The sequence below is a fragment of the Curcuma longa genome, chromosome 1 (assembly GCF_044706935.1).
Source record: "Curcuma longa cultivar G26 ecotype Majalengka, Jawa Barat chromosome 1, ITB_CL_G26_1.1, whole genome shotgun sequence".
Taxonomy (NCBI): domain Eukaryota; kingdom Viridiplantae; phylum Streptophyta; class Magnoliopsida; order Zingiberales; family Zingiberaceae; genus Curcuma; species Curcuma longa.
The window spans coordinates 26995217-27006369 of record NC_133861.1 but is presented as its reverse complement, the minus strand read 5'-3'; the positions used below and the strand labels follow the sequence as shown (position 1 = coordinate 27006369).

At 36.4% G+C, this 11153-nt stretch overlaps 1 long non-coding RNA gene and 1 pseudogene across 1 annotated transcript; one reads left to right on the top strand and one right to left on the bottom strand.

Annotated features, from left to right (window-relative positions):
• Positions 1–3827: 3827 nt before the first annotated feature.
• Positions 3828–4595, bottom strand: LOC141831770 (uncharacterized). The gene is made up of 3 exons (XR_012602084.1): positions 4508–4595; positions 4192–4325; positions 3828–4111 (listed from the first exon to the last, which is right to left on the bottom strand). It is a non-coding gene; the product is annotated as an uncharacterized LOC141831770 (long non-coding RNA).
• A 2670-nt stretch (positions 4596–7265) lies between these two features.
• LOC141812263 (uncharacterized) lies at positions 7266–10601 on the top strand (annotated as a pseudogene).
• The last annotated feature ends 552 nt before the right edge of the window (positions 10602–11153 follow it).

Below are 11153 nucleotides of genomic sequence, written 5' to 3'. Positions count from 1 at the left end.
TTAGAATAAATCGTCTAGAATAAGTCCCTATACTCATGTATAAATAGGGACCTATGGCTTGTAATATTTCAATCAATTCAGAATAGAAATATTTCCGACAGTAGAGCTAGCAGGACAGACAAAACTTGATCTCAGGCCTCGACCTCGGCCTCGGGCCCCGACTTTGGTGTTTGCTCGGTCTCATGTGCCAACCTCCTTCCAGCCTCAGGTTCCGACATCAGGTCCCGACCTTGGAGTTTTGCTCAGCCTCAAGTGCCAACCTCTTTTCAATCTTAGGTCCCGACCTCGGTCTTGGCCTCAAGTGTCGCCTTCTTTCCAGCCTCAAGTCTCGACCTTGGGGTCTGTTCGGCCTCAAGTGTCGCCTTCTTTCCAGCCTCAGGTCCCGACCTCGAGGTATGTTCGGCCTTAAGTGCCGCCCTCTTTCCTACCTCAGGTCCTGACCTCAGAATCTTCTCGGTCTCATATGCTGACCTCTTCTCAGTCTTGGGTCCCTACCTTTGTCTTCTTACACTAACACCACCTCAGTCTCAGGCCGGGTCCAAGGAATTTGTTTGCCCATAAAATCAAGAAACCCTAAGACTATTTCTCCCAGAAAATTAAGAAAATATCCGAGAAGATATGGGCAATTGGAACAAGTGTTTCGGAACCTTTCTAGATTGGAATGCTCATTTCGAAAAATATCAAATTTCTCCCAGAAAGCCCAAAAAATATCCCGAAGACATGGGTGATTAGAACAAGTGTTTCAGAACCTTTCTAGATTGAAGCACATATTTCAGAAAATATCTAAAATGGATACAGACAACTCTATAAAAGATTGCTCATACTTATGGGCGCTGGTACGCACACACAATCCTAATTTCCCTAAGTCTTTAATCTCCTTCCTCACATAAAATCCTAACTTAAGTGTTGGCGTGACTTGTTGGGATCCACCCCTGGTGTTATTCTAACTCTCTTTTTGAGTGCTTTCAAGTCCCTTTATCTTTTTCGACGAGTATCTTCGAAGGGCTTGCATGTCGACAATTCATTAACTGGTAGTTTGATCATCCATGGTATTTGATCGAAACAAATTGACGTCGTCTGTGGGAAATCTGAGCTGAGATGCTATGATGGTTAACACTAGAACTACTGGCGATCATGGCTCCGCTCAAGAGAAAAGCTATGGCGAGGCAATGACCGTCATGCAAGAGAAGATTATGAAATATATAGTATCCCAAGTGATGTTAAAGGTATTATGACAACACTCATTGTTGCCTATTTCAGGAGCTCCTCTTCCTTCACCAGAAGATCATTCTCCACCTAGAAAAGTGCCACTACGATTAGGTGGGAGCATACCCATTATGAACTCTTTGAACAAAGAGATAATTTTTTCGGACAAGGATTCACACAAATCGAGAGCTGGAACGCCCCTGCGGGATAACAAAGGCAAGATAAGAACTACTGATGAGGTAAGTATACCCCGAACGCCTTTCTCTAGGAAAGTTCTGGAACAAGAGTTGCATCAACACTTTTGACAACCACAATTAGGGGAAACACTGGGTCATTTGATCTGGAAGATCATTTATGCCTTTTTGAGAATGCTGCTCTATTACATCAATACCCGAATGGGGTTAAATGTCACATCTTCCTAACCACCTTGTCGGGCTCTGCCTAGAGGTGGTTCAACCGCCTTCCGATCTTGTCCGTTCATTCATTCGTAGATTTCAGAGTTGCATTCCTCCATCAATTTGCCAGTAGCAAGAGATACCATAAAACACCTCTGAATCTGTTTACCATGAAACAAAAGCCTTAAAAAACTCTTAGAGAATATATCCAACGATTTGATTGAGTCATTTGGGGCATCCCTTCAACTCACTTGGAAGTGTTAACTAACACCTTTTCTCAAGGCCTAGTAGATAAAGAATTATTTCGATCATTGGTGAAATAATCCCCGATGAATTATGCCAGATTGCTCGAACGTGCTGAAAAATACATACATATGGAAGAGATGCAGCTCACTCACCGAGATGATAGCTTGATTGCTCCCCAGTCAGAGAAGAAACCTTCCCAATCCATGCCAACGAGTAAAGCCACATCACAATTTAATTACCTACCATCTCGACGAGAAGGATGCATAGTGTAGACCATGGGCTCCCATCCAATTCTTGAAAAAATACCAACCCAAATCTGTTGGGTTGTAAAGGTGCAAACATAGTCCCATATCTAAAATACATGAAAAAGATCATGGGTTTAAAAGGATGGAAGATATCTCCATTGGCAATGAGGCCTTTTGGGGAGAGCCCAAGAACAAAACCATGAGGGCTTAGGCCCAAAGTGGACAATATCATGTCATTGTGGAGATGTGAACATCCTTTAGACCCTACAATTGGTATCAGACCGAGGCCGCTCTTCACCGGACTAACCGCCGGATGAGCCATGATCCGGATCTAACCATGTGGGTTGAACCTTAAAAACAAAGGAAGTGGGGGCTCCTGTGTTTGAATCAAGAGGACCAGACATCGGGCGGGAAGTCCTAGTAGGTCAGGTAGACCGAGGGGCATGAAGTCCTAGTTGCGGCTGGGCAGGAAGTCCTAGTAGGTCGAGTGGACCGAGGGGCAGGAAGTCCTGGTTGCGGCTGGGTAGGAAGTCCTAGTAGGTCGGGTGGACCGAGGGGCAGGAAGTCCTGGTTGCGGCTGGGCAGGAAGTCCTGGTGGGTCGAGGATTCGGACATCAAACGGAGGCTTTCCGTTTGAGGGGGGCCTATGGTCCTTTGTTTGAGGGGGATTATTGGGTTGTAAATGTGCAAACATAGTCCCATATCTAAAACACATGGAAAAGATCATGGGTTTAAAAGGATGGAAGATATCTTCATTGGCAATGAGACCTTTTGGGGAGAGCCCAAGAACAAAACCATGAGGGCTTAGGCCCAAAGTGAACAATATCATGTCATTGTGGAGATGTGGACATCCTTTAGACCCTACAAAATCCCTCTTGAAGGGTAGGTTTGTTTTGTATGCATCATCAACCACATAACCATAACACTAATAAATTTCGACAGTTAGCTTAAGAAGTTAGTCGAGTCATAAAGGAGAAACAACAAGAAAGACCTCCCCTTCAGTAGTAAGGCACTATTCTCGCAAATATTCATGGCACAAGGACTCGGGAAATAGATTAGATCGACATCAATTCAGTCCTCCCTGAGACCAGGAAACAAGAGTCATAATGACATTCTCCTAACCAATGTCATCGGGATGATCGACCGGAAGGTCATCCTAACTTGGATGGGAATCAGTTAAGCAACACACCTCACCGCGGTATAATCAACATGATCTCAAGTGGTTCTATTGACGAAGACTCTAATCGAGCAAGGAAAGCTCATGGCCAAAGGTTGGAAAGTTATGGCATAAGCACCATGTGTAGGGAATCATATGCGATAAAATAAAATTTCGCAGCGGGAAATAGGATCCTTCGAGCTATTCATGCGAAAAATCCGTACAAGTTAAATCTACAAAATCCTATCTAATAGAATTCACTTTTAATACGTGCCCTTCGCTTATTCCGCTTGTCCAAAGGGTTGTCTATTGGGATCGATTGGTTCGCTAGAGGGGGTGAATAGCATTTTTCGAATCTTCTTTGATTGTTTCTCTGCAAGAGTGTTAGCGGAAGCGCAGCCATGATTCTCTTGAATGCTATTGTTCTTTTACTCTCACAATCAGGTAGCCATGATTCTCTTGAATGCTATCGTCAATGTCATCTAAACAACTTTTAGCAATAACCTACAAACATATCTTGAAACTGAACATTTTAGCATGGCAAAAAGCTTCCTTAAATTGAAACAACTTATTTCTGAATAAAACAAGAAAACAAACTATCATATTATGGATCCAACTACAGAAACTTCAATAAAAGAAGTGGATAAACAGTAATCCAGAGTTTAAATTAAAGAACCATAAATTTAAAGCATCTAATGTTAAGCTTTCTTATATTACAGTTTGCACTTTGTATCTATGAGATTTACACACTCCTTATGCCTATTCCCATAAAAAAGGGTTAGTTTGTCTTAAGTTTACCTCTTCGACCCTGAGATCTTGGATTTGTTTGCTTCCTTTCCTGTTGCTTCCCTGTTATTCTTTGCCTGAATATAGAGCTATGTCATCCTCAAAAGAATCCAGATATGATAACACACAACGATAAATGATACATAGCGGAGCTTACTTAAGAATATTAAGTTGGTAAGTTAAATCATCAATCTCCAGACCAGACAGCTTTAGCGCGGCCAATGTTCCAGGTACTTCTTCGGAAACCACCTTGGACAATTTATCTGCAGAGACTGATAACCTCCTAAAATCCTGTAGAAAGAACAATTAGAGAGACCAACCAAATGAAAGTAGAAAATAGATAACTTGCCACCAACACCAACACCACGCCAAATCAGAAAAATAAAAAGCTTAATTTAAGCTTAATAAAGAAATCAACCGATCGATGCGATGGAGAAGAAAGCACTGTAAACAGCAGAAGGAATATATATTACACTTGCAGTTAGCGACGTCGACGGCGACGGCAGTCAAGCCAAAAAGCAAAGCGCGAAGCAAGAAGCAGCGTTGTAGCCGATCTGAAGAAGAAGAAGAAGAAGAGCAGCTGCAGCTTCCATTTCGGCCTGCAGCGGATCAGGATTCAGGACCAAAACAAAGACAGCGGCAGCGGCAGTAGCAGTAGCCAGTAGCAGAAGAAAAAGCGAGCCATCTGATCGCATCCTAACCATAAATTACACTTAAACGAGCTGCGCAACTAATTCTTTATTCCAGTCTTACTAAAAGATAGACACGTTTTTACTCGGAGGAGAAAGAAAGAGAGGGAGGTGGGCAGAAGCCCGCTGGCTGTTCGCCCTGCACGCTGCTGCACAGCGGCAGTGTGGTGGTGGACGAAGAGGAACAGAGCGATAGATTGAGAGAGAGAGAGAGGGAGCACGTGATGGCACGGTCCTTTATGGCGGAAGAGTGGAAGGAACAGTAGATAAAAGGGCGAAGCGACGAGACGACGTCCCATCATTATTTGAGAACAGGGAGGCAAATACTAATGCTGGCAAGAAAAAATCACCCAACCTATTGTCACGTGAGTGGTCGTCACTCACGTGATCAAATAAGCCGGTTTTCTTTTTACATATAGATAAAGAAGAAAAATAAATAAAAATGTTACTGAATGTAACCTTCAGTAACATCGTAAATTTATTTATGCAAATAGGTATTAATTTAATTTATATTTAAAATTTTTAAATAATTTATGTTTAAAATTATTGAATTAATATATGATATGATAAATTCATCTTTTGCATAAAGCACCATTTTATTTATATTTTGAAAGATATGTTTCGTAAAAAATTAACTCTGTTTATAATTTTTTATATTAACAAATCAAACATGTTTTCTACTTTTCTTTTCTAGAAAATAAAAAATAATATATCATATCAAATACATTTTCTATTGAGTATTATATCCGTCCTAATAGACATCAGTCAAAATGATCATAACTTTTTATAGGAATATTATTGAGCATCATTTTTTTTTTGTTGGAAATAGACATATGTGCCTTTCCAACGATATATGGGTTACCTTGTAATTCATTCCAAATAAAAGCAGATTATTAATAATTGAAGTTGACACAAAAATCTGAAATATTTTCTAGAGCGTTTCTGTGTCAATCTCCCTTGGTTGGAAAAGATTCGCTCTCCAATTAGGATTGAATTCAATATTAACATAAAGATAAAGGTCAACAACATTGAAATAGTGGAAACACCATAATCATTGGGCAACTCAACCTTGTAAGCATTATCACTAAACTTTTTCAAAATTCTAAAAGGATCATCAACTCTAGGTTATAACTTTCCATGCTGACCACTAGAAAAACGCTCCTTTCTCAAGTGTTATCATTGAAATTCTTCAGTTCATCTTTAAAATGTGTTTTGTTATCAATATTGTTGTTGCAAAATTTTCTAGTTGCGAAGAATTTCAATATTTAAAGGACAATTTTTATCGGTATGGCGAACCAACTTCTTCTGCAAATCATATCGAGATCATTCAACTCAAAGTGCATATTGGCATAATTGTTTTTGGCTGATTGAGAACTTGAGAAAGTTTGATAAGGGTTGAAAATTTCAATTTAATTGGGAAGTGAAATTGATATGCTACTGCAAAAGAGGTATGCATTGAAAAATTTACTTGTACTTGTTGAGAAAGAAAATTAAATTGTTGTATGAGCTAAATGTTTTGATATTATATCAATACTTTTTATTCAATAAAATTTCTTGGTTAATATATAGAGTTGGCTTATTTCGATTGATATATATTTTTTTTAACACATCAAATGTTAATTCTTATCCTAGAGAATAATAATTAAAATTTTAAACTTTATTTTAATTAATAAAAACTTAATTATTAATGATTGATTATGATAAAAAAATTATTGTAATATTAGACCTTCTAATATAATAATTTCTTTTATCTTTAATTGAAGGATGATGGTGTAATAATATAATAATTTCTATTTTTTTTTTATAAATTCATGCTATTTATCACAAAAATATCTTTCTAGTAATATAGTTAGGAGTGTAATTAAACTTTGGAGTCGAGTTTAATTATATTCAAATTTAATTATTTATTAAAATTTTAAAACTTATTTATTAAAAATTTTATGGAACTCTAGTTGAATTTTTTAATCTCACATAATTTATATTTATTTTTAATTTTAATATATTATAAATATTAAATTCAAAAAGATATACAAAATAATCTCTAAAATTATTCATGAATATAATATTTTTCACATAATATTTTTTTTATAATTAAATTTTATATAAATTGATAAATAAATTTATTCATAAATTATTTATGAATATTATTCATGAAATCAAATTCATTAGTATTTAAGTTGATTTATTTTATATTTTGTTATAATTAAGTAGAAATGAATAAATTTTATCAAATTGAATACTTAAATATGCTCTCTCTCTCTTATTTAAAAATTTATAAGATAAATAAAATATTTGACAATCATTTCTAATTACACAAACAAACTCATAAATCTTTTCAAGTTGACAAGTTGTGCGAGGGCAGGGCAGGCAAATCAAGTTGTATGAACCGGATTGATGGTCCAGTGAACCGTGTCTCTTGGCTCCACTGCATGAAATTGCAAGACCTTCTGAGAAATGGGCCTTGAAACATGGCCCATGGGCTCCATTAGTGCGATCTTATTCGTAGTTGTTCTTCTCCGTTGTTGAAACGGGCGGATGCTCGGAGAGTGTGCCAGAAGGATGATCTCGAGGCCGGTGAACCTCTCGCACTTTTGGAATTCCGTCAGAGTCGCCTCGTTCCGTAGGAAGAAGAATCACGCTTTGGTTCCCCATCACAGGAGGAGGCGTTGCTGTCCTTCGCCATTCATAGCGTTCGCCCAATAGATAAAACCCTAGCTTTCACCATTGAATGGAAGAAATATGGGAGCTAGCTTTGTTAATCTCTTTGTTGTTCGTTTGGTCGTACTTGTACTAATTGCTCATGCCTTCTTTTTTAAATCAGTGGACGGATATATAGTTGCATCTGCTTCTATAGGCAGAAGAGAAGAGCGATCGTTGGTTGTGGTGGGTGGTGGTGCCGCTGGAGTCTATGCTTCAATTAGAGCCAAGTCTCTAGCTCCGCACCTGAGTGTGTTGGTTATTGAGAAAGGGAAACCATTAATTAGCAAAGGTTAAAATTTCCGGGGGAGGTCGATGCAATGCGACAAATGGACATTTCTTTGATGCAGCGGTGAGGAAAAAGCTTTTTCACATGTCTCAAAATCACATTTTTGGAACAATAAATGAAGAAGGGCTATTACTTTTCCCATCATGGTTACCATTTCAAGTTCTTGAAATGTTGCATTCATGCCTTGTGTATTTGGTTGTTAATGCATCAACATTGTCTTAATTTACTCTCACTATATAATTTATGTCATATTCCAGTAGCAAATCTTCAAATATGGATGTAGTAGCAGGGCAAAAATGGTGCAATCTCTGTGCTTTCTGGTGGTGGGTATGTTGGCAAAAGGGAGCACTTTGTCTATTCTTTTGGCGCTTGGAGTATTTATGTTAGGCATGATACTATGATTATATTACTGTTTCTCTGATTTTTTTTTAAAAAATTATATCTAATGTCTCCATAGCAAGCTATGTATAACTCATATCAACCATTGTTTTACTGATATCGAGCTTCCAATCACTTCTATTGAATTCTATATTGCCCCATATTAATCGCCGAGACAAAATTTTATACATCACAAGAATATATTGATTGTTATCCCTCCCTTTATCTGTAGGTGAATTAGCATGCAACTTAGTTTTTTATTGTGCAGTGCCATGCTGTTACAGAGACTGGTGGATAATTATCCTCGAGGAAATAGAGAACCAAGAGGCTCTTTTTTCAACATTCTTGGACCAAAGGACACCATATGCTGGTTTTCTGATCATGTAATCAATTTCAGAGGTGTCTTTAAGTGATAATGGGCAATTTCTTCTGAAGTTGTTGAAGGGAACAATGGATCTAGTCTAACATTTTATAGCTGATTATGTATTAATAGCCGCTGGGAGCAGTCAACAGGTTTGTAATTTGTAATTCTATACATATTTTTTTCTTCTTATGTAAAAATTGCAGTACTTGATAAGCAGTTCAGAGCTACAAAATTATTGTCCAGTTTGGTCATTCTATAATCAACCCAGTTCCCAGCCTATTCACCTTTAAAGTTGAGGATGCAGAACTATCAAGTTTGTTAGGGGTACTTATACACGGAGCCTTTGTGTGTTTTTTTTTGTTGTTGTAAAGGTTATCTTTAGGAAATTTATTTTGCAAGCAAAGGTAGTTCTATTTATTTCCAATTTAATTATACCATCATTTCATCATTATCTTAGTTTGTCTGATAATATGAACTATTTATGACATAACGGACTTGAATTTCAAAATATATAACAGTTTCTATATTGATCATTAGTCTATACACAATTTAAAGGGACTCAGATGATGAGCCTAAGAGACATCTCATCTTTCCATTGTCTTTCTCAAAGCATATCACAAATACTTTAGTATCATATCATGCAACTCAAGTATCAAAATCTTCCATGTTGTTGCAACTACTAGTACTGTATGCTCATAATAGAAGTTTTCCATTGTGTGTAATCTTAGGATTCTGAACTAATAGTTCATTGCCTACTTGCAAATTTTATGATCTTTTCTTTCAGTGGGTATTATTTCTTTAATAGTGTACCCATGAGGTTCTTGATCTAGTTCAATGGTCCTTTTTTTTGTTGATCTGTCAGAAAAGCAATCAAATAATCCTCTATTCTTTTTGGTTTAACAGGAAGATGCAAGATGGTAATCTTCCATCCTACCCATCCTGTTTCATCTCATGTCAGATTTCATCATGAACCGTTCAAAACATCTACAAAATATCCTCCACTGAGAAATAAACCTCCATCCTATCCATCCTGTCTCATGGTCGTATGATATTTCAAAATGCACTATTCAAACTTCTACAAATATCCTTTAATAATATCCATTTACAATATGAAACTACTATGTTCAAGTTTACAAACTTTTGCATTGTATAACATGATGGTTGTTTTTCTTAGCCCTTCACGATTTTCTATATTCTGTTACTAGATCACATTTCCTAAAGTTAAAGTTTAAACTGGAAAATATCTAGAAGAACTTGCCGGAATATACACATGCACATAGTATGGTTATTTTACATATCATTTTTTTTACTATATTCCAAAATAATATATGACTTATATAGGTTGGATCTATGTTAGTGACCATTGGGGCCTTAGTGGGCATGTGATTCTCTAGTTATCTGCTTGGGGAGTTCGTGAACTATTTCTCTCTGAATATTCAGGTAACAATTATCTTAAATCTCATAATGACTAATTCTTAGTTTATTCTTGGGCAACAATTTCAGAAAAATTCAATGTCTTCTTTGTATATGGTCGACAACTTTAAAGGGTAACTTTTAATACTTCATGCTTTTAAATTGACTTAATTGACAATTTGTAATAAACCAACAAAGTACAAATGATAGTAACTACCGAAAGAATGAATGAATGCGCAGAGCATGCAATGTACTAAGATTTTGTGCATGTATCATAGACAATGGATATACTGAGTAATTTCTAGTACATTTTGCTAAGTAATTCATATATGTTGTATTTTTGTGCAATTTCAATGGACAAATGCCTTCCATAGATCTTATACCACTTGTTTGTGTACATTATCAGACAATGGATGCACTAATTGCAGTATACATTATCTCAAAGATTTCAATACTTGTATGCTTCTTTGTTGATTAAGCATGTTCATTTTTGTCGATCCTGCACAGGAATGCTTATGGTAGACTTTATACCTGACATCCATTTAGAAGATGCGAAGCACATCCTTTTCCAGCATAAATACCAGCTTGCAGTTTGGTTTCTTTCCTCAACTCTTATATTTTAGTTCTAAATCTGCTATTATTTGGCTAGTAATTGACTGTTTTCTTACTATTATTTGTTTTTAGGAAAAATTTCTTTTTCATGTTTTTCAAATTGCAAATTTGAGTGTGAATGTTTATGAAAGATTGTTGAAACTTAAAAGAGTTAACAATGAAGAGTTGTAATGATGGGTTGGAACAAAAAGAATATTAGAAAATTGTATTATGAGTGTTTTTGAGCTTAATCCTTTGGAATTTCTAAACTTTCAACATTTTGAATCTACAATGATATCTTTCTTACTTTTAAACTGTTTGGATTAGGATTGAAAGTGTAATTTTGTTCTCTAGCTTGTAAATGTGTCATCAATGTTTTCATTGTTGAGCTTTTGACCATGTTTGTTTATCACAGAAAACTAAAGTGCCTAATTCATTTCCTTCACAGTTCAATTTAATAAAATGATTTTGGAGATATTCATTGGAACACAAGGTTACGTTTACTTGGTTTCTTTCACTTAAATTTTGCAACTGTTAGACTTTTGAACCAACTTAGTCATCTCTTTTCGGGCTTTGAATGCAAACACATTATGGGCTTCGATTTCGAACAACCATTTGACTTCCTTAGCTTTACTTCTAAAGCAATGCCCATTTAAATTAGTGGGAAAAGTATGCAACTTTGGGTTTTCAATTTGAGT